The sequence below is a fragment of the Schistocerca cancellata genome, chromosome 1 (assembly GCF_023864275.1).
Source record: "Schistocerca cancellata isolate TAMUIC-IGC-003103 chromosome 1, iqSchCanc2.1, whole genome shotgun sequence".
Classification (NCBI taxonomy): domain Eukaryota; kingdom Metazoa; phylum Arthropoda; class Insecta; order Orthoptera; family Acrididae; genus Schistocerca; species Schistocerca cancellata.
This window is the reverse complement of record NC_064626.1, coordinates 117,694,767-117,721,569: the sequence shown is the minus strand read 5'-3', so window position 1 is coordinate 117,721,569 and position 26,803 is coordinate 117,694,767. Positions and strand designations below refer to the sequence as shown.

The following is a 26,803-nucleotide window of genomic DNA, read 5'->3' as shown; positions in this document are numbered from 1 at the left end:
AAATAAGTAATGGAAACAGTTACAAGAAATAAAAGTATCGACTCACATGTCAAAGGAATAAGTATACTCCCGACCAGTCCGAACTGTCTGTCGGATAAGGAGAAGGAAAACACAAGTCTCTCCGACGTGTTAAAAATAAAGTAAAAATCCTCCTTTCTTCAAAAGCAAAACAATCTCCGTGGAAGCTGCATGCGCAACGCATCCGTGAATGGACGCCGATGTCGGAGGAACCAGACGTTGAAAAAATGAATAAAAACATAAAGAAAGCACTGAATGACAGCGAAACACACACACACATGAACACAAGATAAAACGTTGTGAAACATTCGTCGTAGTTTCCACATGGCAGTCCCGCACAAGCGGAAGCATCGTACGTGTACAATATGCACTATTCCTGTTTCATTCAATTTGCAGTGATCATGGTTTCGTACTCGAAGACAATTCAAAACACGGAAGGAATATAAAGGTTAGCACAGTGAAGTTGATATTATAATAGTTTGTCGTGGGCAAATGCGAGTGCAATTTGCAGAAAATTGGCAAAGAGTTGGTGATAATCTTTCCTGGTTTTAGTAAGGTCATGTTGCGTAGACAAATAAACCAAATAGGCATAGTCGCCCGTAAGTCGCATATGCAGGATGGCGAAAACTGTGTGAGCCACGATCCATGCGGTAGCGGCACGCTTCGTAGACGGATACGGTTTAAAGTCCGGGATCAAAGCCGTGTCCGCAGAAAAACTGGCAGTGCTGGTCCGGTTGATAAGTGCGAGCATCCTGGCGGCAATGTTCCAAGTCGACTGTGACCTCAGGCACACGAAACGATGTTCTAAGGTGTCATCTTGTCGACAGTCTTCACACAAGCTTGACGGAGATAAGTGGATACGGCGCAGCTTTTCGTTGGTGGGGATAATTCTGTTAACCACTTGATACCAAAAGCTGCTGACTTCCGGTGACAGGAAGGGAGCGTGAACGTGAGCCCACGCCGTCCTCCACGCAGCTCGCGGGTAGCGCGCCTCCAACTTATTGCCGGTTGGCCGTCCTCTTAGTCCCTGGTAGACACCTTTCACAGTCCGTGTTCGATGGTCGGGTACGTCGGCGGCCAGATAACTTTTCTGAAAGAAGTATTCTCGAACATAACGCAACTGAAACGGTATTGTAGTCGGGTCGAGAGGTGCTGCTTCAGATAGCGGACGATAAAGAACGAACAGAACAGCTGTTGGGCTCGACGGATCTTGTTCAATGGTGACGCTCGTCCGATGAAGGAGCAACGCAGCGGCCTGCATAGCAAAATGAATGAGGCCGAGTCCACCCTGTTCGCGCGGTAAAGTACATGTGTCGTAAGACACCTTGAAAATATGTCCCCTCCACAATAGCCAATAGACTGCCTGTGTGATGGCTCTGCCCAAATTCTTAGGTACCTGAAACAACTGAGCGAGATACCAGGCCTTACTGAGCAAGAAAACATTGATTAGATGCACCCGCTGTGTTAATGCTAGGGTGCGAGTAGCAGACAGGCGAGCCAGAGCTCGTATGCCATTTAAGACAATACGCCAGTTGTAGGACGCAGTCTGTAGCAGATTGGCTTGAAAACGAACACCCAAAATTTTGTGTTCCCGTTTCACTGTAAACCATGGGCGTATGAAGCCCCGTGACGCCGCATAAACGGGCAGAAAGACCGTCTTACGGGTATTGATGCTCGCACCGGATGCTCGTTCATACTGGGTGAGAACCGCGCGTATTTTATCGAAGTCGGTGGCCGAGGACACCAAGAGGCCAAGGTCATCGGCATAAGCGCGACAAACGTGCTTCTCATCCCCAATACGTATTCCCCTGCACGCACTGTGCAATTTACGCAACAAAGGATCTAAGGATATTGCGTAAAGCGCCACTGACAGAGGGCACCCTTGTTTGACAGAACAGCGGAGTGGTACAGGTTCCGACAAAAAGCCATTGATGCTAATCCGTGAGGTGGAATGTTTGAAAAGGTTAAAAATCATAGTTATATACTGTACACCGAAACCAAATTTCCGTAGCACTCGCCGGAGATAGAGGTGGCTAACTCTGTCAAATGCCATTGCGAAATCGATGGATAAAATGCCAAAAGGAATCCTATTCGTCGAAGCATAGGCAATGGCATCCCGGTATGTCGACACTGCACCATAGATAGTGCGTTTCGGCACTGCACAGTATTGAAAGGGACTAACCAGTTTTTTCATAACCAGCCTCAAGCGAAAGGAGACACATTTGGTAAAGAGTTTATAATCACCATTAAGAAGGGTGATCGGTCTAAGATTACACAGTTTCCTGGTGACTGGAACCTTTGGAGCCAAGACCACAATACCTTCCAGGAAGGACGCAGGAACATCCACGCCATTTAAAATTTCATTATAAACATCAGTCAGGGCCGAGCCAAACAAGTGCCAAAAATGCATATAAAACTCCGGTGGCAACCCATCAGCGCCCGGTGATTTATTCTGGGAACAGAGGGTTAAGACATCACGCACTTCCTCCACGGTAAAATTTTCTGTGAGGCGACGGCGATCCGCTACGGATAAGACGTATGGAACGTCGTGGAGAAGCTCAGAAATCGCGGCAGCATCCGTGTGTTTCTCACTGAAAAGTTCGACGAAGTGACGGTGGGCCTCGGCAAGAATTGCCGCCTGGCTATGGAGACGTGCACCGTCAGCTGATTCCAGCTCTGTGACGTAACGTCGCTTTGCGCGCCGGCGTTCGCGCAGCTGATGAAATACGGAAGGCGCTTCATCAACAAGCGGCCCGGGGGCCCGGCTCCGTACGACAGATCCGCGCAACGATTCCATTTTCAAGTCCAGAAGACGGTGTTTTATACGCCTAATCGTCGCCATCCGAAGAGCGGGATTATCTGTGTTCAGGTGGATGGCCTCATTTAAACAGGTTTCGTAAAATTGCAATGTAGATCGCTCCCAGTGAGCAACATTCTGACTGAATTCCAGAATGGTCTTACGTAATGCCGGCTTAACAGATTCTACCCACCAAGACAAAGTGGAGTCATATAGACCGCGATAGTTCAGCACCCTCTGCCACACACGCACGATAACCGGCGCAAAATGTGGGTGTGAGAGATGTCGCACATTAAACTTCCATAATCTATTTGCGCGGGGTTTAATCGCCAACAGAGAATGAAAGCGGCAGACATACGCACAATGATCGGAAAAAATCACGGGGTGGGCAGAGGATTCCGTAAGACAGTGCTGTTTATCACGAGAAACATAAATTCTATCGAGCCGACTCCTTCCCGTGGGGTAAAAGAAAGTAAATCCCACGTCCCGCGGGTGTAAATAACACCACGAGTCAATTAAATTCATCTCCGTAACGAGCGTCTGTAATTCTAGGCACTTATACGGCCGTGGCTCCTGATCTCTATCTTCCAGCACGCAGTTAAAATCGCCGCCCATGACTACAGGCAGGTGGGGGCCCCGTAAAAGGTGACAAATGTCACTACTGTAAAACACACGGCGATGCGGCTGCCCGTCGGCTCCAGAAGGGGCGTACACGTTAATATATCGGACGTTGTTGATCGTGCAAGCCACACCACGACCATTAGGAATGGTAGCAACATTACTATAGTCAAAAATCAACACGAATTAAAATAGCAGTACCACAATTACACTCGATATCAAAGTTCAAGAGAACTTGATAGCCCGGAATTGAGTGTAGTAGATCTATCACAACCTCCTGCAAAAACACTACGTCAGCAGCAATGTAATTTAAAAACCCCACAAAACTGGCAAACTTCACCGGTGCCTCCAATTTATTAAGATTAATAGTAGCAATGACACATGGTGGGCGTGCTACCATATACTATAGGGAAAAACAAATAAAACAAATTAGACGGCAGGGGTGGACCCACCCTCCTCCTCCATATCGTCTGCCCAGTCACAACGTGCAGACGGTGCAGCCAAAATAGGCGGTTCTTGTGTGGGAGGTGCGGACGCGGAATCCTGCGAAGGGGGGCGCGTGCGCCGCTGGGAGTGTCTTCAGCCTTACGCTTAACCGAATGTTGGGCCGGGTTCGTTTCCTGAGACGTCATAGTGTCCATTACGAGATTTACATCAGAGTGGTGCAACATTTCCTTTAACTGCCGTACAACCTCTTCCCGCCTGTCTTCCGACACACTTGTCGTAGGCGCTGGCTGACTGCTCGGCACAGGACGTAGTTGACGACGTCCCGCCGCAACCGACGGCCGAGGTTCGACTACGGGGCGGGGCAAGGGCTTGTGCGCCGGCTTTTGCACCGATTTTTGTTTTTGTTTCGACTTCGGACGTGGAACCTGCTTCCACTCCGGAGACGGGCTGCGTTCTCCGCGAGAAAAGGATCGTTTTTCTAAAATCCGTGAACTACTGGCACTGCGGAAGCGTTCAGTAGTACCACGCCTCTCCGAAACACTTTCACGCCTTGGCTTCGGTTCCTGTGAGGCAAGAGACCCGTCCGGAACACCTTGAAGTTCGAAATTTGAGGTTGACGTATCCACAAGAGCAACTGGGGGGGGGTGGCCACCTGCACGGGTTCTGATGCGGCCCGCACCGGAACTTCAGGCACAGCCGGAGGCGGAAGCGATACAGTAGCTGCGAGAACTGACTGAGAAGGTACGGACATGTCTTGAACAGAATCAGCACCGGTGGCAGGGGCATCGGTATCCATCGCGACCGCATCATCTAACGGTGTTTCCGTGTCCGCGGAACGTGCCGGTGAACGTGGAACACCTAACAAGACGGCAGCGTACGACGCGTCGTCATCTTGCCCACGGGGCGGCAACTGCACAGGGCGCCGACGCCGAGAACAATTTTGCCGAAAATGGTCTGTGGCATTACAATAGGAGCAGGTCTGGGGCTGACCACTATACGAAATAAAAGCCCGGTGGCCGGCCATAACCAAAAACGAAGGAACGTGCTTCCTCACAATCATTTTGACACTACGGATACCGTTCTCAACTTGATAGATGTAAGCGGACGACCACTTTTCTTTCGTAATCGACAAAACTGTGCCATAAGGCATAAGGCTACGAGCTATTGTTTCATTCCTAGTTTCAAACGGAAGATTGAATACTCGCACATTCCGAATACCAAAACCAGCATTAGACAGAGTAACATTGCTAATTGTCCCGTCAGAGTGTTTGAATTTTCGTACACCACCGTTTTCACTCACGAGGGCATCACACAGTTCCGGACATTTCAATTTTACAAACAAAGAGTTAAGGAACGCGTCCAATTCCAAGCCTAGCACATCACTTTCAGGAATTTTCAAGTCATTTTTCATCCACGAATGAATATCGAAAGCAGACGGTCGGGTGACGTTTCTATCAATTTCGCATTGGATGTTATTTTCTCGGTCTTCAGAATCCATCTTAACTTACAGTTCAGCTGACTACCGCAGCGAAGAAACAGGCACCGCGACGAACCGCCGCCGACCGCGAAGCACACGTAAACACCGCCCGACACGCCGGAGCGAGCGCGCGATGTGTTCGGGCCCACGACTCCGAAGAGACTCAAAAATTGCCCTTCCCTTGTGGGGATCGAACCCACGACCTTTGGATTAGAAGTCCAACGCGCTATCCTCTGCGCCAAAGGGATGCTGTACAAGCGACGGTCTCAGATGTAAGAGATTCTGCAAGACATGACCCGTGCTACATGTCTCGCGTTACTTTTCTGATAGGCTTACTTTCATATTTCTCTGAAGCAATTACATCAAAGACTCATTATTTATGTAACAGACACGATACATCGCTCCGAATCGCTCTGTTTACCATGGCTCTACTGATTGAAACACCTGCGTATTGACAGAGTTGCTCTGTACAATCGTAGTAACACAGTCCTGCTATTAGATTCGCTCACGTGCGCTGCTTACAGATAAATGGGAATTGCGCTCTTTAGAACAGCATCCACTCACAAAGTGGTAAACGACACACTGGGAACACTGTACGATTAGTCACATTTTTTGACTTTGGTTGACTGCTGTGTCACAGCCGGTCCCCATCATATGTATACACTCCAACGGACGTGTGTGCCCTGTTAGCACATTTACCAGGAACGTTAGCTGCATCACCTCCCTGGCAATTCCATGCCGTGCTCGAAGCGTCAGCCATTGCTTGGTGACAGTGTGCTTCGATGAGAAGTGGACAGATGATGCATCTCTCTCGCCGTCAGTTATAGGCGGGAATCATACTTAATGTAGTTTTCTGCAAGCGTCAGCGGAGCGTCAGACATCTCTGTCTGGTCTTCTCCCTTCATGCATCCACCAAGTCCACTCCTGGCAGTCTCCAGTAAAAGCCCCCTGTGCTGAAGCGAAAATTGCCGCCGTTTCTATAGATACAGAGTGCCATTGCTTACTGGGAACAGTTAAGGAACCATAGTACAATATCTTGTTGTGAAACTGTCTACTTTTCTCACTTGTGGCCGAGAAAACTGAAACCCTCTCACCTTGGGCTGGAAGAATTAAAGATCATGACTGGGATTACATACATTGACTCGTGAAGTAATACAAAATTATTTCACTCTTCATTGCATTTGTTTCTGTACAAAATGTGCGTTCTATTGCTATATTTCTATCTGTAGGTAAAAATTGGGTATTGAAAGAAAAAAATCCCGTGAACAGGGGCGTGAAGATATGGTTCCGCTTTTACAGCATTTACACATAGCAGCGTCATGGATCTACGAGAATTTTGCTTGTATGTGTAAGGTTAACATATTTAAGCATAGAACTGAAGTCACAACAATTTTCACATTTTGAAGACGCTTGTGGTTACCCATATGTCAATTCCCATCTCGTGATTGGCACACATTTTTAAAAATTGCCCGTCCTCCCCTTATAGCCCGGCCTTGCGCTCTCCAATTACGCCTTCTTCGGCGAGCTTCTTTAGCTTTAAAAGAAAACGTTATTTCTTCCAATCATCAAAGACGAACTGTTGCACTGGCCATTCAGTTGAAAAGCGGAAACTCCTCGGTGCAGGGTCCTTGCGCATCGACGTCCTGTGGAAGACGTTGATCTTCAAGGTGAAGCGATGAAATCGGAGTTACTAAATTCCTGCGAGGAAAAGTTCTTTTGTATTTTCACCGCGATCGAAGCAACGAAGGAAAACTATAATCCTCTTGAAGGGAAAGTGCATGCCCCTTATGACAGCGATGGATTCGCTTTGCGCCTACACTCCATAAAAATATAAAATAAAATAATGACAGCGAATCAGGCGCTGTGCACCGAAACGCTATAAAAGAAAGAATAAAATTTGATAAAAGAATAAAAAATCAAATACTGCCTGAGTTAGTCCTCTCAGTCATAGGGTAGGAACACCCGTCACGCGTTCCATGACAGTATGTTCAAAATGCTTCGTGGCGGCCAGTAAAATAAGTAATGGAAACAGTTACAAGAAATAAAAGTATCGACTCACATGTCAAAGGAATAAGTATACTCCCGACCAGTCCGAACTGTCTGTCGGATAAGGAGAAGGAAAACACAAGTCTCTCCGACGTGTTAAAAATAAAGTAAAAATCCTCCTTTCTTCAAAAGCAAAACAATCTCCGTGGAAGCTGCATGCGCAACGCATCCGTGAATGGACGCCGATGTCGGAGGAACCAGACGTTGAAAAAATGAATAAAAACATAAAGAAAGCACTGAATGACAGCGAAACACACACACACATGAACACAAGATAAAACGTTGTGAAACATTCGTCGTAGTTTCCACATGGCAGTCCCGCACAAGCGGAAGCATCGTACGTGTACAATATGCACTATTCCTGTTTCATTCAATTTGCAGTGATCATGGTTTCGTACTCGAAGACAATTCAAAACACGGAAGGAATATAAAGGTTAGCACAGTGAAGTTGATATTATAATAGTTTGTCGTGGGCAAATGCGAGTGCAATTTGCAGAAAATTGGCAAAGAGTTGGTGATAATCTTTCCTGGTTTTAGTAAGGTCATGTTGCGTAGACAAATAAACCAAATAGGCATAGTCGCCCGTAAGTCGCATATGCAGGATGGCGAAAACTGTGTGAGCCACGATCCATGCGGTAGCGGCACGCTTCGTAGACGGATACGGTTTAAAGTCCGGGATCAAAGCCGTGTCCGCAGAAAAACTGGCAGTGCTGGTCCGGTTGATAAGTGCGAGCATCCTGGCGGCAATGTTCCAAGTCGACTGTGACCTCAGGCACACGAAACGATGTTCTAAGGTGTCATCTTGTCGACAGTCTTCACACAAGCTTGACGGAGATAAGTGGATACGGCGCAGCTTTTCGTTGGTGGGGATAATTCTGTTAACCACTTGATACCAAAAGCTGCTGACTTCCGGTGACAGGAAGGGAGCGTGAACGTGAGCCCACGCCGTCCTCCACGCAGCTCGCGGGTAGCGCGCCTCCAACTTATTGCCGGTTGGCCGTCCTCTTAGTCCCTGGTAGACACCTTTCACAGTCCGTGTTCGATGGTCGGGTACGTCGGCGGCCAGATAACTTTTCTGAAAGAAGTATTCTCGAACATAACGCAACTGAAACGGTATTGTAGTCGGGTCGAGAGGTGCTGCTTCAGATAGCGGACGATAAAGAACGAACAGAACAGCTGTTGGGCTCGACGGATCTTGTTCAATGGTGACGCTCGTCCGATGAAGGAGCAACGCAGCGGCCTGCATAGCAAAATGAATGAGGCCGAGTCCACCCTGTTCGCGCGGTAAAGTACATGTGTCGTAAGACACCTTGAAAATATGTCCCCTCCACAATAGCCAATAGACTGCCTGTGTGATGGCTCTGCCCAAATTCTTAGGTACCTGAAACAACTGAGCGAGATACCAGGCCTTACTGAGCAAGAAAACATTGATTAGATGCACCCGCTGTGTTAATGCTAGGGTGAGAGTAGCAGACAGGCGAGCCAGAGCTCGTATGCCATTTAAGACAATACGCCAGTTGTAGGACGCAGTCTGTAGCAGATTGGCTTGAAAACGAACACCCAAAATTTTGTGTTCCCGTTTCACTGTAAACCATGGGCGTATGAAGCCCCGTGACGCCGCATAAACGGGCAGAAAGACCGTCTTACGGGTATTGATGCTCGCACCGGATGCTCGTTCATACTGGGTGAGAACCGCGCGTATTTTATCGAAGTCGGTGGCCGAGGACACCAAGAGGCCAAGGTCATCGGCATAAGCGCGACAAACGTGCTTCTCATCCCCAATACGTATTCCCCTGCACGCACTGTGCAATTTACGCAACAAAGGATCTAAGGATATTGCGTAAAGCGCCACTGACAGAGGGCACCCTTGTTTGACAGAACAGCGGAGTGGTACAGGTTCCGACAAAAAGCCATTGATGCTAATCCGTGAGGTGGAATGTTTGAAAAGGTTAAAAATCATAGTTATATACTGTACACCGAAACCAAATTTCCGTAGCACTCGCCGGAGATAGAGGTGGCTAACTCTGTCAAATGCCATTGCGAAATCGATGGATAAAATGCCAAAAGGAATCCTATTCGTCGAAGCATAGGCAATGGCATCCCGGTATGTCGACACTGCACCATAGATAGTGCGTTTCGGCACTGCACAGTATTGAAAGGGACTAACCAGTTTTTTCATAACCAGCCTCAAGCGAAAGGAGACACATTTGGTAAAACGCCATTTAAAATTTCATTATAAACATCAGTCAGGGCCGAGCCAAACAAGTGCCAAAAATGCATATAAAACTCCGGTGGCAACCCATCAGCACCCGGTGATTTATTCTGGGAACAGAGGGTTAAGACATCACGCACTTCCTCCACGGTAAAATTTTCTGTGTGGCGACGGCGATCCGCTACGGATAAGACGCATGGAACGTCGTGGAGAAGCTCAGAAATCGCGGCAGCATCCGTGTGTTTCTCACTGAAAAGTTCGACGAAGTGACGGTGGGCCTCGGCAAGAATTGCCGCCTGGCTATGGAGACGTGCACCGTCAGCTGATTCCAGCTCTGTGACGTAACGTCGCTTTGCGCGCCGGCGTTCGCGCAGCTGATGAAATACGGAAGGCGCTTCATCAACAAGCGGCCCGGGGGCCCGGCTCCGTACGACAGATCCGCGCAACGATTCCATTTTCAAGTCCAGAAGACGGTGTTTTATACGCCTAATCGTCGCCATCCGAAGAGCGGGATTATCTGTGTTCAGGTGGATGGCCTCATTTAAACAGGTTTCGTAAAATTGCAATGTAGATCGCTCCCAGTGAGCAACATTCTGACTGAATTCCAGAATGGTCTTACGTAATGCCGGCTTAACAGATTCTACCCACCAAGACAAAGTGGAGTCATATAGACCGCGATAGTTCAGCACCCTCTGCCACACACGCACGATAACCGGCGCAAAATGTGGGTGTGAGAGATGTCGCACATTAAACTTCCATAATCTATTTGCGCGGGGTTTAATCGCCAACAGAGAATGAAAGCGGCAGACATACGCACAATGATCGGAAAAAATCACGGGGTGGACAGAGGATTCCGTAAGACAGTGCTGTTTATCACGAGAAACATAAATTCTATCGAGCCGACTCCTTCCCGTGGGGTAAAAGAAAGTAAATCCCACGTCCCGCGGGTGTAAATAACACCACGAGTCAATTAAATTCATCTCCGTAACGAGCGTCTGTAATTCTAGGCACTTATACGGCCGTGGCTCCTGATCTCTATCTTCCAGCACGCAGTTAAAATCGCCGCCCATGACTACAGGCAGGTGGGGGCCCCGTAAAAGGTGACAAATGTCACTACTGTAAAACACACGGCGATGCGGCTGCCCGTCGGCTCCAGAAGGGGCGTACACGTTAATATATCGGACGTTGTTGATCGTGCAAGCCACACCACGACCATTAGGAATGGTAGCAACATTACTATAGTCAAGATCAACACGAATTAAAATAGCAGTACCACAATTACACTCGATATCAAAGTTCAAGAGAACTTGATAGCCCGGAATTGAGTGTAGTAGATCTATCACAACCTCCTGCAAAAACACTACGTCAGCAGCAATGTAATTTAAAAACCCCACAAAACTGGCAAACTTCACCGGTGCCTCCAATTTATTAAGATTAATAGTAGCAATGACACATGGTGGGCGTGCTACCATATACTATAGGGAAAAACAAATAAAACAAATTAGACGGCAGGGGTGGACCCACCCTCCTCCTCCATATCGTCTGCCCAGTCACAACGTGCAGACGGTGCAGCCAAAATAGGCGGTTCTTGTGTGGGAGGTGCGGACGCGGAATCCTGCGAAGGGGGGCGCGTGCGCCGCTGGGAGTGTCTTCAGCCTTACGCTTAACCGAATGTTGGGCCGGGTTCGTTTCCTGAGACGTCATAGTGTCCATTACGAGATTTACATCAGAGTGGTGCAACATTTCCTTTAACTGCCGTACAACCTCTTCCCGCCTGTCTTCCGACACACTTGTCGTAGGCGCTGGCTGACTGCTCGGCACAGGACGTAGTTGACGACGTCCCGCCGCAACCGACGGCCGAGGTTCGACTACGGGGCGGGGCAAGGGCTTGTGCGCCGGCTTTTGCACCGATTTTTGCTTTTGTTTCGACTTCGGACGTGGAACCTGCTTCCACTCCGGAGACGGGCTGCGTTCTCCGCGAGAAAAGGATCGTTTTTCTAAAATCCGTGAACTACTGGCACTGCGGAAGCGTTCAGTAGTACCACGCCTCTCCGAAACACTTTCACGCCTTGGCTTCGGTTCCTGTGAGGCAAGAGACCCGTCCGGAACACCTTGAAGTTCGAAATTTGAGGTTGACGTATCCACAAGAGCAACTGGGGGGGTGGCCACCTGCACGGGTTCTGATGCGGCCCGCACCGGAACTTCAGGCACAGCCGGAGGCGGAAGCGATACAGTAGCTGCGAGAACTGACTGAGAAGGTACGGACATGTCTTGAACAGAATCAGCACCGGTGGCAGGGGCATCGGTATCCATCGCGACCGCATCATCTAACGGTGTTTCCGTGTCCGCGGAACGTGCCGGTGAACGTGGAACACCTAACAAGACGGCAGCGTACGACGCGTCGTCATCTTGCCCACGGGGCGGCAACTGCACAGGGCGCCGACGCCGAGAACAATTTTGCCGAAAATGGTCTGTGGCATTACAATAGGAGCAGGTCTGGGGCTGACCACTATACGAAATAAAAGCCCGGTGGCCGGCCATAACCAAAAACGAAGGAACGTGCTTCCTCACAATCATTTTGACACTACGGATACCGTTCTCAACTTGATAGATGTAAGCGGACGACCACTTTTCTTTCGTAATCGACAAAACTGTGCCATAAGGCATAAGGCTACGAGCTATTGTTTCATTCCTAGTTTCAAACGGAAGATTGAATACTCGCACATTCCGAATACCAAAACCAGCATTAGACAGAGTAACATTGCTAATTGTCCCGTCAGAGTGTTTGAATTTTCGTACACCACCGTTTTCACTCACGAGGGCATCACACAGTTCCGGACATTTCAATTTTACAAACAAAGAGTTAAGGAACGCGTCCAATTGCAAGCCTAGCACATCACTTTCAGGAATTTTCAAGTCATTTTTCATCCACGAATGAATTTCGAAAGCAGACGGTCGGGTGACGTTTCTATCAATTTCGCATTGGATATTATTTTCTCGGTCTTCAGAATCCATCTTAACTTACAGTTCAGCTGACTACCGCAGCGAAGAAACAGGCACCGCGACGAACCGCCGCCGACCGCGAAGCACACGTAAACACCGCCCGACACGCCGGAGCGAGCGCGCGATGTGTTCGGGCCCACGACTCCGAAGAGACTCAAAAATTGCCCTTCCCTTGTGGGGATCGAACCCACGACCTTTGGATTAGAAGTCCAACGCGCTATTCTCTGCGCCAAAGGGATGCTGTACAAGCGACGGTCTCAGATGTAAGAGATTCTGCAAGACATGACCCGTGCTACATGTCTCGCGTTACTTTTCTGATAGGCTTACTTTCATATTTCTCTGAAGCAATTACATCAAAGACTCATTATTTATGTAACAGACACGATACATCGCTCCGAATCGCTCTGTTTACCATGGCTCTACTGATTGAAACACCTGCGTATTGACAGAGCTGCTCTGTACAATCGTAGTAACACAGTCCTGCTATTAGATGCGCTCACGTGCGCTGCTTACAGATAAATGGGAATTGCGCTCTTTAGAACAGCATCCACTCACAAAGTGGTAAACGACACACTGGGAACACTGTACGATTAGTCACATTATTTGACTTTGGTTGACTGCTGTGTCACAGCCGGTCCCCATCATATGTATACACTCCAACGGACGTGTGTGCCCTGTTAGCACATTTATCAGGAACGTTAGCTGCATCACCTCCCTGGCAATTCCATGCCGTGCTCGAAGCGTCGGCCTTTGCTTGGTGACAGTGTGCTTCGATGAGAAGTGGACAGATGATGCATCTCTCTCGCCGTCAGTTATAGGCGGGAATCATACTTAATGTAGTTTTCTGCAAGCGTCAGCGGAGCGTCAGACATCTCTGTCTGGTCTTCTCCCTTCATGCATCCACCAAGTCCACTCCTGGCAGTCTCCAGTAAAAGACCCCTGTGCTGAAGCGAAAATTGCCGCCGTTTCTATAGATACAGAGTGCCATTGCTTAGTGGGAACAGTTAAGGAACCATAGTACAATATCTTGTTGTGAAACTGTCTACTTTTCTCACTTGTGGCCGAGAAAACTGAAACCCTCTCACCTTGGGCTGGAAGAATTAAAGATCATGACTGGGATTACATACATTGACTCGTGAAGTAATACAAAATGATTTCACTCTTCATTGTATTTGTTTCTGTACTAAATGTGCGTTCTATTGCTATATTTCTATCTGTAGGTAAAAATTGGGTATTGAAAGAAAATTCCCGTGAACAGGGGCGTGAAGATATGGTTCCGCTTTTACACATAGCAGCGTCATGGATCTACGAGAATTTTGCTTGTATGTGTAAGGTTAACATATTTAAGCATAGAACTGAAGTCACAACAATTTTCACCTTTTGAAGACGCTTGTGGTTACCCATATGTCAATTCCCATCTCGTGATTGGCACACATTATTAAAAATTGCCCGTCCCTTGTGGGGATCGAACCTACGCCCTTTGGATTAGAAGTCCAACGCGCTATCCTCTGCGCCAAAGGAACGCTGTGCAAGTGACGGTCTCATATGTAAGAGATTTTGCAATACATGACCCGTGCTACATGTCTCGCGTTACTTTTCTGGTAGGTTTACTTTCATATTTCTCTGAAGCAATTACATCAAAGACTCATTATTTATGTAACAGACACGATACATCGCTCCGAATCGCTCTGTTTACCATGGCTCTACTGATTGAAACACCTGCGTATTGACAGAGTTGCTCTGTACAATCGTAGTAACACAGTCCTGCTATTAGATTCGCTCACGTGCGCTGCTTACAGATAAATGGGAATTGCGCTCTTTAGAACAGCATCCACTCACAAAGTGGTAAACGACACACTGGGAACACTGTACGATTAGTCACATTTTTTGACTTTGGTTGACTGCTGTGTCACAGCCGGTCCCCATCATATGTATACACTCCAACGGACGTGTGTGCCCTGTTAGCACATTTACCAGGAACGTTAGCTGCATCACCTCCCTGGCAATTCCATGCCGTGCTCGAAGCGTCAGCCATTGCTTGGTGACAGTGTGCTTCGATGAGAAGTGGACAGATGATGCATCTCTCTCGCCGTCAGTTATAGGCGGGAATCATACTTAATGTAGTTTTCTGCAAGCGTCAGCGGAGCGTCAGACATCTCTGTCTGGTCTTCTCACTTCATGCATCCACCAAGTCCACTCCTGGCAGTCTCCAGTAAAAGACCCCTGTGCTGAAGCGAAAATTGCCGCCGTTTCTATAGATACAGAGTGCCATTGCTTACTAGGAACAGTTAAGGAACCATAGTACAATATCTTGTTGTGAAACTGTCTACTTTTCTCACTTGTGGCCGAGAAAACTGAAACCCTCTCACCTTGGGCTGGAAGAATTAAAGATCATGACTGGGATTACATACATTGACTCGTGAAGTAATACAAAATGATTTCACTCTTCATTGTATTTGTTTCTGTACAAAATGTGCGTTCTATTGCTATATTTCTATCTGTAGGTAAAAATTGGGTATTGAAAGAAAATTCCCGTGAACAGGGGCGTGAAGATATGGTTCCGCTTTTACAGCATTTACACACAGCAGCGTCATGGATCTACGAGAATTTTGCTTGTATGTGTAAGGTTAACATATTTAAGCATAGAACTGAAGTCACAACAATTTTCACCTTTTGAAGACGCTTGTGGTTATCCATATGTCAATTCCCATCTCGTGATTGGCACACATTTTTAAAAATTGCCCGTCCCTTGTGGGGATCGAACCCACGACCTTTGGATTACAAGTCCAACGCGCTATCCTCTGCGCCAAAGGGACGCTGTGCAAGTGACGGTCTCAGGTGTAAGAGATTCTGCAAGACATGACCCGTGCTACATGTCTCGCTTTACTTTTCTGATAGGCTTACTTTCATATTTCTGTGAAGCAATTACATCAAAGACTCATTATTTATGTAAGAGACACGATACATCACTCCGAATCGCTCTGTTTACCATGGCTCTACTGATTGAAACACCTGCGTATTGACAGAGTTGCTCTGTACAATCGTAGTAACACAGTCCTGCTATTAGATTCGCTCACGTGCGCTGCTTACAGATAAATGGGAATTGCGCTCTTTAGAACAGCATCCACTCACAAAGTGGTAAACGACACACTGGGAACACTTTACGATTAGGCACATTTTTTGACTTTGGTTGACTGCTGTGTCACAGCCGGTCCCCATCATATGTATACACTCCAACGGACGTGTGTGCCCTGTTAGCACATTTACCAGGAACGTTAGCTGCATCACCTCCCTGGCAATTTCATGCCATGCTCGAAGCGTCAGCCATTGCTTGGTGACAGTGTGCTTCGATGAGAAGTGGACAGATGACGCATCTCTCTCGCCGTCAGTTATAGGCGGGAATCATACTTAATGTAGTTTTCTGCAAGCGTCAGCGGAGCGTCAGACATCTCTGTCTGGTCTTCTCCCTTCATGCATCCACCAAGTCCACTCCTGGCAGTCTCCAGTAAAAGCCCCCTGTGCTGAAGCGAAAATTGCCGCCGTTTCTATAGATACAGAGTGCCATTGCTTAGTGGGAACAGTTAAGGAACCATAGTACAATATCTTGTTGTGAAACTGTCTACTTTTCTCACTTGTGGCCGAGAAAACTGAAACCCTCTCACCTTGGGCTGGAAGAATTAAAGATCATGACTGGGATTACATACATTGACTCGTGAAGTAATACAAATTTATTTCACTCTTCATTGTATTTGTTTCTGTACAAAATGTGCGTTCTACTGCTATATTTCTATCTGTAGGTAAAAATTGGGTATTGAAAGAAAATTCCCGTGAACAGGGGCGTGAAGATATGGTTCCGCTTTTACAGCATTTACACATAGCAGCGTCATGGATCTACGAGAGTTTTGCTTGTATGTGTAAGGTTAACATATTTAAGCATAGAACTGAAGTCACAACAATTTTCACCTTTTGAAGACGCTTGTGGTTACCCATATGTCAATTCCCATCTCGTGAATGGCACACATTTTTAAAAATTGCCCGTCCCTTGTGGGGATCGAACCCACGACCTTTGGATTAGAAGTCCAACGCGCTATCCTCTGCGCCAAAGGGACGCTGTGCAAGTGATGGTCTCAGATGTAAGAGATTCTGCAAGACATGACCCGTGCTACATGTCTCGCGTTACTTTTCTGATAGGCTTACTTTCATATTTCTCTGAAGCAATTACATCAAAGACTCATTATTTATGTAACAGACACGATACATCGCTCCGAATCGCTCTGTTTACCATGGCTCTACTGATTGAAACACCTGCGTATTGACAGAGTTGCTCTGTACAATCGTAGTAACACAGTCCTGCTATTAGATTCGCTCACGTGCGCTGCTTACAGATAAATGGGAATTGCGCTCTTTAGAACAGCATCCACTCACAAAGTGGTAAACGACACACTGGGAACACTGTACGATTAGTCACATTTTTTGACTTTGGTTGACTGCTGTGTCACAGCCGGTCCCCATCATATGTATACACTCCAACGGACGTGTGTGCCCTGTTAGCACATTTACCAGGAACGTTAGCTGCATCACCTCCCTGGCAATTCCATGCCGTGCTCGAAGCGTCAGCCATTGCTTGGTGACAGTGTGCTTCGATGAGAAGTGGACAGATGATGCATCTCTCTCGCCGTCAGTTATAGGCGGGAATCATACTTAATGTAGTTTTCTGCAAGCGTCAGCGGAGCGTCAGACATCTCTGTCTGGTCTTCTCACTTCATGCATCCACCAAGTCCACTCCTGGCAGTCTCCAGTAAAAGACCCCTGTGCTGAAGCGAAAATTGCCGCCGTTTCTATAGATACAGCGTGCCATTGCTTACTAGGAACAGTTAAGGAACCATAGTACAATATCTTGTTGTGAAACTGTCTACTTTTCTCACTTGTGGCCGAGAAAACTGAAACCCTCTCACCTTGGGCTGGAAGAATTAAAGATCATGACTGGGATTACATACATTGACTCGTGAAGTAATACAAAATGATTTCACTCTTCATTGTATTTGTTTCTGTACAAAATGTGCGTTCTATTGCTATATTTCTATCTGTAGGTAAAAATTGGGTATTGAAAGAAAATTCCCGTGAACAGGGGCGTGAAGATATGGTTCCGCTTTTACAGCATTTACACACAGCAGCGTCATGGATCTACGAGAATTTTGCTTGTATGTGTAAGGTTAACATATTTAAGCATAGAACTGAAGTCACAACAATTTTCACCTTTTGAAGACGCTTGTGGTTATCCATATGTCAATTCCCATCTCGTGATTGGCACACATTTTTAAAAATTGCCCGTCCCTTGTGGGGATCGAACCCACGACCTTTGGATTAGAAGTCCAACGCGCTATCCTCTGCGCCAAAGGAACGCTGTGCAAGTGACGGTCTCAGATGTAAGAGATTCTGCAAGACATGACCCGTGCTACATGTCATTCGTTACTTTTCTGATAGGCTTACTTTCATATTTCTCTGAAGCAATTACATCAAAGACTCATTATTTATGTAACAGACACGATACATCGCTCCGAATCGCTCTGTTTACCATGGCTCTACTGATTGAAACACCTGCGTATTGACAGAGTTGCTCTGTACAATCGTAGTAACACAGTCCTGCTATTAGATTCGCTCACGTGCGCTGCTTACAGATAAATGGGAATTGCGCTCTTTAGAACAGCATCCACTCACAAAGTGGTAAACGACACACTGGGAACACTGTACGATTAGTCACATTTTTTGACTTTGGTTGACTGCTGTGTCACAGCCGGTCCCCATCATATGTATACACTCCAACGGACGTGTGTGCCCTGTTAGCACATTTACCAGGAACGTTAGCTGCATCACCTCCCTGGCAATTCCATGCCGTGCTCGAAGCGTCAGCCATTGCTTGGTGACAGTGTGTTTCGATGAGAAGTGGACAGATGATGCATCTCTCTCGCCGTCAGTTATAGGCGGGAATCATACTTAATGTAGTTTTCTGCAAGCGTCAGCGGAGCGTCAGACATGTCTGTCTGGTCTTCTCCCTTCATGCATCCACCAAGTCCACTCCTGGCAGTCTCCAGTAAAAGCCCCCTGTGCTGAAGCGAAAATTGCCGCCGTTTCTATAGATACAGAGTGCCATTGCTTACTGGGAACAGTTAAAGAACCATAGTACAATATCTTGTTGTGAAACTGTCTACTTTTCTCACTTGTGGCCGAGAAAACTGAAACCCTCTCACCTTGGGCTGGAAGAATTAAAGATCATGACTGGGATTACATACATTGACTCGTGAAGTAATACAAAATTATTTCACTCTTCATTGTATTTGTTTCTGTACAAAATGTGCGTTCTATTGCTATATTTCTATGTGTAGGTAAAAATTGGGTATTGAAAGAAAATTCCCGTGAACAGGGGCGTGAAGATATGGTTCCGCTTTTACAGCATTTACACATAGCAGCGTCATGGATCTACGAGAATTTTGCTTGTATGTGTAAGGTTAACATATTTAAGCATAGAACTGAAGTCACAACAATTTTCACCTTTTGAAGACGCTTGTGGTTACCCATATGTCAATTCCCATCTCGTGATTGGCACACATTTTTAAAAATTGCCCGTCCCTTGTGGGGATCGAACCCACGACCTTTGGACCTTTTTGAAGACGCTTGTGGTTACCCATATCTCAATTCCCATTTCGTGATTGGCACACATTTTTAAAAATTGCCCGTCCGTTGTGGGGATCTAACCCACGACCTTTGGATTAGAAGTACAACGCGCTATCCGCTTCGCCAAAGGGACGCTGTGCAAGTGATGGTCTCAGATGTAAGAGATTCTGCAAGACATGACCCGTGCTACATGTCTCGCGTTACTTTTCTGATAGACTTACTTTCATATTTCTCTGAAGCAATTACATCAAAGACTCATTATTTATGTAACAGACACGATACATCGCTCCGAATCGCTCTGTTTACCATGGCTCTACTGATTGAAACACCTGCGTATTGACAGAGTTGCTCTGTACAATCGTAGTAACACAGTCCTGCTATTAGATTCGCTCACGTGCGCTGCTTACAGATAAATGGGAATTGCGCTCTTTAGAACAGCATCCACTCACAAAGTGGTAAACGACACACTGGGAACACTGTACGATAAGTCACATTTTTTGACTTTGGTTGACTGCTGTGTCACAGCCGGTCCCCATCATATGTATACACTCCAACGGACGTGTGTGCCCTGTTAGCACATTTACCAGGAACGTTAGCTGCATCACCTCCCTGGCAATTCCATGCCGTGCTCGAAGCGTCAGCCATTTCTTGGTGACAGTGTGCTTCGATGAGAAGTGGACAGATGATGCATCTCTCTCGCCGTCAGTTATAGGCGGGAATCATACTTAATGTAGTTTTCTGCAAGCGTCAGCGGAGCGTCAGACATCTCTGTCTGGTCTTCTCCCTTCATGCATCCACCAAGTCCACTCCTGGCAGTCTCCAGTAAAAGCCCCCTGTGCTGAAGCGAAAATTGCCGCCGTTTCTATAGATACAGAGTGCCATTGCTTACTGGGAACAGTTAAGGAACCATAGTACAATATCTTGTTGTGAAACTGTCTACTTTTCTCACTTGTGGCTGAGAAAACTGAAACCCTCTCACCTTGGGCTGGAAGAATTAAAGATCATGACTGGGATTACATACATTGACTCGTGAAGTAATACAAAATGATTTCACTCTTCATTGTATTTGTTTCTGTACAAAATGTGCGTTCTATTGCTATATTTCTATCTGTAGGTAAAAATTGGGTATTGAAAAAAAATTCCCGTGAACAGGGGCGTGAAGATATGGTTCCGCTTTTACAGCATTTACACATAGCAGCGTCATGGATCTACGAGAATTTTGCTTGTATGTGTAAGGTTAACATATTTAAGCATAGAACTGAAGTCACAACAATTTTCACCTTATGAAGACGCTTGTGGTTACCCATATGTCAATTCCCATCTCGTGATTGGCACACATTTTTAAAAATTGCCCGTCCCTTGTGGGGATCGAACCCACGACCTTTGGATTAGAAGTCAAACGCGCTATCCTCTGCGCCAAAGGGACGCTGTGCAAGTGATGGTCTCAGATGTAAGAGATTCTGCAAGACATGACCCGTGCTACATGTCTCGCGTTACTTTTCTGATAGGCTTACTTTCATATTTCTCTGAAGCAATTACATCAAAGACTCATTTTTATGTAACAGACACGATACATCGCTCCGAATCGCTCTGTTTACCATGGCTCTACTGATTGAAACACCTGCGTATTGACAGAGTTGCTCTGTACAATCGTAGTAACACAGTCCTGCTATTAGATTCACTCACGTGCGCTGGTTACAGATAAATGGGAATTGCGCTCTTTAGAACAGCATCCACTCACAAAGTGGTAAACGACACACTGGGAACACTGTACGATTAGTCACATTTTTTGACTTTGGTTGACTGCTGTGTCACAGCCGGTCCCCATCATATGTATACACTCCAACGGACGTGTGTGCCCTGTTAGCACATTTACCAGGAACGTTAGCTGCATCACCTCCCTGGCAATTCCATGCCGTGCTCGAAGCGTCAGCCATTGCTTGGTGACAGTGTGCTTCGATGAGAAGTGGACAGATGATGCATCTCTCTCGCCATCAGTTATAGGCGGGAATCATACTTAATGTAGTTTTCTGCAAGCGTCAGCGGAGCGTCAGACATCTCTGCCTGGTCTTCTCCCTTCATGCATCCACCAAGTCCACTCCTGGCAGTCTCCAGTAAAAGCCCCCTGTGCAGAAGCGAAAATTGCCGCCGTTTCTATAGATACAGAGTGCCATTGCTTACTGGGAACAGTTAAGGAACCATAGTACAATATCTTGTTGTGAAACTGTCTACTTTTCTCACTTGTGGCCGAGAAAACTGAAACCCTCTCACCTTGGGCTGGAAGAATTAAAGATCATGACTGGGATTACATACATTGACTCGTGAAGTAATACAAAATTATTTCACTCTTCATTGTATTTGTTTCTGTACAAAATGTGCGTTCTATTGCTATATTTCTATCTGTAGGTAAAAATTGGGTATTGAAAGAAAATTCCCGTGAACAGGGGCGTGAAGATATGGTTCCGCTTTTACAGCATTTACACATAGCAGCGTCATGGATCTACGAGAATTTTGCTTGTATGTGTAAGGTTAACATATTTAAGCATAGAACTGAAGTCACAACAATTTTCACCTTATGAAGACGCTTGTGGTTACCCATATGTCAATTCCCATCTCGTGATTGGCACACATTTTTAAAAATTGCCCGTCCCTTGTGGGGATCGAACCCACGACCTTTGGATTAGAAGTCAAACGCGCTATCCTCTGCGCCAAAGGGACGCTGTGCAAGTGATGGTCTCAGATGTAAGAGATTCTGCAAGACATGACCCGTGCTACATGTCTCGCGTTACTTTTCTGATAGGCTTACTTTCATATTTCTCTGAAGCAATTACATCAAAGACTCATTATTTATGTAACAGACACGATACATCGCTCCGAATCGCACTGTTTACCACGGCTCTACTGATTGAAACACCTGCGTATTGACAGAGTTGCTCTGTACAATCGTAGTAACACAGTCCTGCTATTAGATTCGCTCACGTGCGCTGCTTACAGATAAATGGGAATTGCGCTCTTTAGAACAGCATCCACTCACAAAGTGGTAAACGACACACTGGGAACACTGTACGATTAGTCACATTTTTTGACTTTGGTTGACTGCTGTGTCACAGCCGGTCCCCATCATATGTATACACTCCAACGGACGTGTGTGCCCTGTTAGCACATTACCAGGAACGTTAGCTGCATCACCTCCCTGGCAATTCCATGCCGTGCTCGAAGCGTCAGCCATTGCTTGGTGACAGTGTGCTTCGATGAGAAGTGGACAGATGATGCATCTCTCTCGCCGTCAGTTATAGGCGGGAATCATACTTAATGTAGTTTTCTGCAAGCGTCAGCGGAGCGTCAGACATCTCTGTCTGGTCTTCTCCCTTCATGCATCCACCAAGTCCACTCCTGGCAGTCTCCAGTAAAAGCCCCGTGTGCTGAAGCGAAAATTGCCGCCGTTTCTATAGATACAGAGTGCCATTGCTTACTGGGAACAGTTAAGGAACCATAGTACAATATCTTGTTGTGAAACTGTCTACTTTTCTCACTTGTGGCCGAGAAAACTGAAACCCTCTCACCTTGGGCTGGAAGAATTAAAGATCATGACTGGGATTACATACATTGACTCGTGAAGTAATACAAAATTATTTCACTCTTCATTGTATTTGTTTCTGTACAAAATGTGCGTTCTATTGCTATATTTCTATGTGTAGGTAAAAATTGGGTATTGAAATAAAATTCCCGTGAACAGGGGCGTGAAGATATGGTTCCGCTTTTACAGCATTTACACATAGCAGCGTCATGGATCTACGAGAATTTTGCTTGTATGTGTAAGGTTAACATATTTAAGCATAGAACTGAAGTCACAACAATTTTCACCTTTTGAAGAAGCTTGTGGTTACCCGTATGTCAATTCCCATCTCGTGATTGGCACACATTTTTAAAAATTGCCCGTCCCTTGTGGGGATCGAACCCACGACCTTTGGATTAGAAGACCAACGCGCTATCCTCTGCGCCAAAGGGACGCTGTGCAAGTGATGGTCTCAGATGTAAGAGATTCTGCAAGACATGACCCGTGCTACATGTGTCGCGTTACTTTTCTGATAGGCTTACTTTCATATTTCTCTGAAGCAATTACATCAAAGACTCATTATTTATGTAACAGACACGATACATCGCTCCGAATCGCTCTGTTTACCATGGCTCTACTGATTGAAACACCCGCGTATTGACAGAGTTGCTCTGTACAATCGTAGTAACACAGTCCTGCTATTAGATTCGCTCACGTGCGCTGCTTACAGATAAATGGGAATTGCGCTCTTTAGAACAGCATCCACTCACAAAGTGGTAAACGACACACTGGGAACACTGTACGATTAGTCACATTTTTTGACTTTGGTTGACTGCTGTGTCACAGCCGGTCCCCATCATATGTATACACTCCAACGGACGTGTGTGCCCTGTTAGCACATTTACCAGGAACGTTAGCTGCATCACCTCCCTGGCAATTCCATGCCGTGCTCGAAGCGTCAGCCATTTCTTGGTGACAGTGTGCTTCGATGAGAAGTGGACAGATGATGCATCTCTCTCGCCGTCAGTTATAGGCGGGAATCATACTTAATGTAGTTTTCTGCAAGCGTCAGCGGAGCGTCAGACATCTCTGTCTGGTCTTCTCCCTTCATGCATCCACCAAGTCCACTCCTGGCAGTCTCCAGTAAAAGCCCCCTGTGCTGAAGCGAAAATTGCCGCCGTTTCTATAGATACAGAGTGCCATTGCTTACTGGGAACAGTTAAGGAACCATAGTACAATATCTTGTTCTGAAACTGTCTACTTTTCTCACTTGTGGCCGAGAAAACTGAAACCCTCTCACCTTGGGCTGGAAGAATTAAAGATCATGACTGGGATTACATACATTGACTCGTGAAGTAATACAAAATTATTTCACTCTTCATTGTATTTGTTTCTGTACAAAATGTGCGTTCTATTGCTATATTTCTATCTGTAGGTAAAAATTGGGTATTGAAATAAAATTCCCGTGAACAGGGGCGTGAAGATATGGTTCCGCTTTTACAGCGTTTACACATAGCAGCGTCATGGATCTATGAGAATTTTGCTTGTATGTGTAAGGTTAACATATTTAAGCATAGAACTGAAGTCACAACAATTTTCACCTTTTGAAGACGCTTGTGGTTACCCGTATGTCAATTCCCATCTCGTGATTGGCACACATTTTTAAAAATTGCCCGTCCCTTGTGGGGATCGAACCCACGACCTTTGGATTAGAAGACCAACGCGCTATCCTCTGCACCAAAGGGACGCTGTGCAAGTGATGGTCTCAGATGTAAGAGATTCTGCAAGACATGACCCGTGCTACATGTGTCGCGTTACTTTTCTGATAGGCTTACTTTCATATTTCTCTGAAGCAATTACATCAAAGACTCATTATTTATGTAACAGACACGATACATCGCTCCGAATCGCTCTGTTTACCATGGCTCTACTGATTGAAACACCTGCGTATTGACAGAGTTGCTCTGTACAATCGTAGTAACACAGTCCTGCTATTAGATTCGCTCATGTGCGCTGCTTACAGATAAATGGGAATTGCGCTCTTTAGAACAGCATCCACTCACAAAGTGGTAAACGACACACTGGGAACACTGTACGATTAGTCACATTTTTTGACTTTGGTTGACTGCTGTGTCACAGCCGGTCCCCATCATATGTATACACTCCAACGGACGTGTGTGCCCTGTTAGCACATTTACCAGGAACGTTAGCTGCATCACCTCCCTGGCAATTCCATGCCGTGCTCGAAGCGTCAGCCATTGCTTGGTGACAGTGTGCTTCAATGAGAAGTGGACAGATGATGCATCTCTCTCGCCGTCAGTAATAGGCGGGAATCATACTTAATGTAGTTTTCTGCCAGCGTCAGCGGAGCGTCACACATCTCTGTCTGGTCTTCTCCCTTCATGCATCCACCAAGTCCACTCCTGGCAGTCTCCAGTAAAAGCCCCCTGTGCTGAAGCGAAAATTGCCGCCGTTTCTATAGATACAGAGTGCCATTGCTTATTGGGAACAGTTAAGGAACCATAGTACAATATCTTGTTGTGAAACTGTCTACTTTTCTCACTTGTGGCCGAGAAAACTGAAACCCTCTCACCTTGGGCTGGAAGAATTAAAGATCATGACTGGGATTACATACATTGACTCGTGAAGTAATACAAAATTATTTCACTCTTCATTGTATTTGTTTCTGTACAAAATGTGCGTTCTATTGCTATATTTCTATCTGTAGGTAAAAATTGGGTATTGAAAGAAAATTCCCGTGAACTGGGGCGTGAAGATATGGTTCCGCTTTTACAGCATTTACACATAGCAGCGTCATGGATCTACGAGAATTTTGCTTGTATGTGTAAGGTTAACATATTTAAGCATAGAACTGAAGTCACAACAATTTTCACCTTTTGAAGACGCTTGTGGTTACCCGTATGTCAATTCCCATCTCGTGATTGGCACACATTTTTAAAAATTGCCCGTCCCTTGTGGGGATCGAACCCACGACCTTTGGATTAGAAGTCCAACGCGCTATCCTCTGCGCCAAAGGGACGCTGCGCAAGTGATGGAATCAGATGTAAGAGATTCTGCAAGACATGACCCGTGCTACATGTCTCGCGTTACTTTTCTGATAGGCTTACTTTCATATTTCTCTGAAGCAATTACATCAAAGACTCATTATTTATGTAACAGACACGATACATCGCTCCGAATCGCTCTGTTTACCATGGCTCTACTGATTGAAACACCTGCGTATTGACAGAGTTGCTCTGTACAATCGTAGTAACACAGACCTGCTATTAGATTCGCTCACGTGCGCTGCTTACAGATAAATGGGAATTGCGCTCTTTAGAACAGCATCCACTCACAAAGTGGTAAACGACACACTGGGAACACTGTACGATTAGTCACATTTTTTGACTTTGGTTGACTGCTGTGTCACAGCCGGTCCCCATCATATGTATACACTCCAACGGACGTGTGTGCCCTGTTAGCACATTTACCAGGAACGTTAGCTGCATCACCTCCCTGGCAATTCCATGCTGTGCTCGAAGTGTCAGCCATTGCTTGGTGACAGTGTGCTTCGATGAGAAGTGGACAGATTATGCATCTCTCTCGCCGTCAGTTATAGGCGGGAATCATACTTAATGTAGTTTTCTGCAAGCGTCAGCGGAGCGTCAGACATCTCTGTCTGGTCTTCTCCCTTCATGCATCCACCAAGTCCACTCCTGGCAGTCTCCAGTAAAAGCCCCCTGTGCTGAAGCGAAAATTGCCGCCGTTTCTATAGATACAGAGTGCCATTGCTTACTGGGAACAGTTAAGGAACCATAGTACAATATCTTGTTGTGAAACTGTCTACTTTTCTCACTTGTGGCCGAGAAAACTGAAACCCTCTCACCTTGGGCTGGAAGAATTAAAGATCATGACTGGGATTACATACATTGACTCGTAAAGTAATACAAAATTATT

General features: G+C 46.2%; 11 non-coding genes across 11 annotated transcripts; all 11 read right to left on the bottom strand.

Moving 5' to 3' along the window:
• Positions 1-5,532: 5,532 nt before the first annotated feature.
• Trnar-ucu (transfer RNA arginine (anticodon UCU)) lies at positions 5,533-5,605 on the bottom strand. Its single transcript has one exon. It is a non-coding gene; the product is annotated as a tRNA-Arg (tRNA).
• Positions 5,606-12,784: 7,179 nt separating this feature from the next.
• Trnar-ucu (transfer RNA arginine (anticodon UCU)) lies at positions 12,785-12,857 on the bottom strand. Its single transcript has one exon. It is a non-coding gene; the product is annotated as a tRNA-Arg (tRNA).
• A 1,211-nt stretch (positions 12,858-14,068) lies between these two features.
• On the bottom strand, positions 14,069-14,141 carry Trnar-ucu (transfer RNA arginine (anticodon UCU)). Its single transcript has one exon. It is a non-coding gene; the product is annotated as a tRNA-Arg (tRNA).
• A 1,220-nt stretch (positions 14,142-15,361) lies between these two features.
• On the bottom strand, positions 15,362-15,434 carry Trnat-ugu (transfer RNA threonine (anticodon UGU)). Its single transcript has one exon. It is a non-coding gene; the product is annotated as a tRNA-Thr (tRNA).
• Positions 15,435-16,654: 1,220 nt separating this feature from the next.
• Trnar-ucu (transfer RNA arginine (anticodon UCU)) lies at positions 16,655-16,727 on the bottom strand. The gene has a single exon. It is a non-coding gene; the product is annotated as a tRNA-Arg (tRNA).
• A 1,220-nt stretch (positions 16,728-17,947) lies between these two features.
• On the bottom strand, positions 17,948-18,020 carry Trnar-ucu (transfer RNA arginine (anticodon UCU)). The gene has a single exon. It is a non-coding gene; the product is annotated as a tRNA-Arg (tRNA).
• A 2,623-nt stretch (positions 18,021-20,643) lies between these two features.
• Trnar-ucu (transfer RNA arginine (anticodon UCU)) lies at positions 20,644-20,716 on the bottom strand. The gene has a single exon. It is a non-coding gene; the product is annotated as a tRNA-Arg (tRNA).
• A 1,219-nt stretch (positions 20,717-21,935) lies between these two features.
• Positions 21,936-22,008, bottom strand: Trnar-ucu (transfer RNA arginine (anticodon UCU)). Its single transcript has one exon. It is a non-coding gene; the product is annotated as a tRNA-Arg (tRNA).
• A 1,219-nt stretch (positions 22,009-23,227) lies between these two features.
• Positions 23,228-23,300, bottom strand: Trnar-ucu (transfer RNA arginine (anticodon UCU)). Its single transcript has one exon. It is a non-coding gene; the product is annotated as a tRNA-Arg (tRNA).
• Positions 23,301-24,520: 1,220 nt separating this feature from the next.
• On the bottom strand, positions 24,521-24,593 carry Trnar-ucu (transfer RNA arginine (anticodon UCU)). Its single transcript has one exon. It is a non-coding gene; the product is annotated as a tRNA-Arg (tRNA).
• Positions 24,594-25,813: 1,220 nt separating this feature from the next.
• On the bottom strand, positions 25,814-25,886 carry Trnar-ucu (transfer RNA arginine (anticodon UCU)). The gene has a single exon. It is a non-coding gene; the product is annotated as a tRNA-Arg (tRNA).
• Positions 25,887-26,803: the final 917 nt, after the last annotated feature.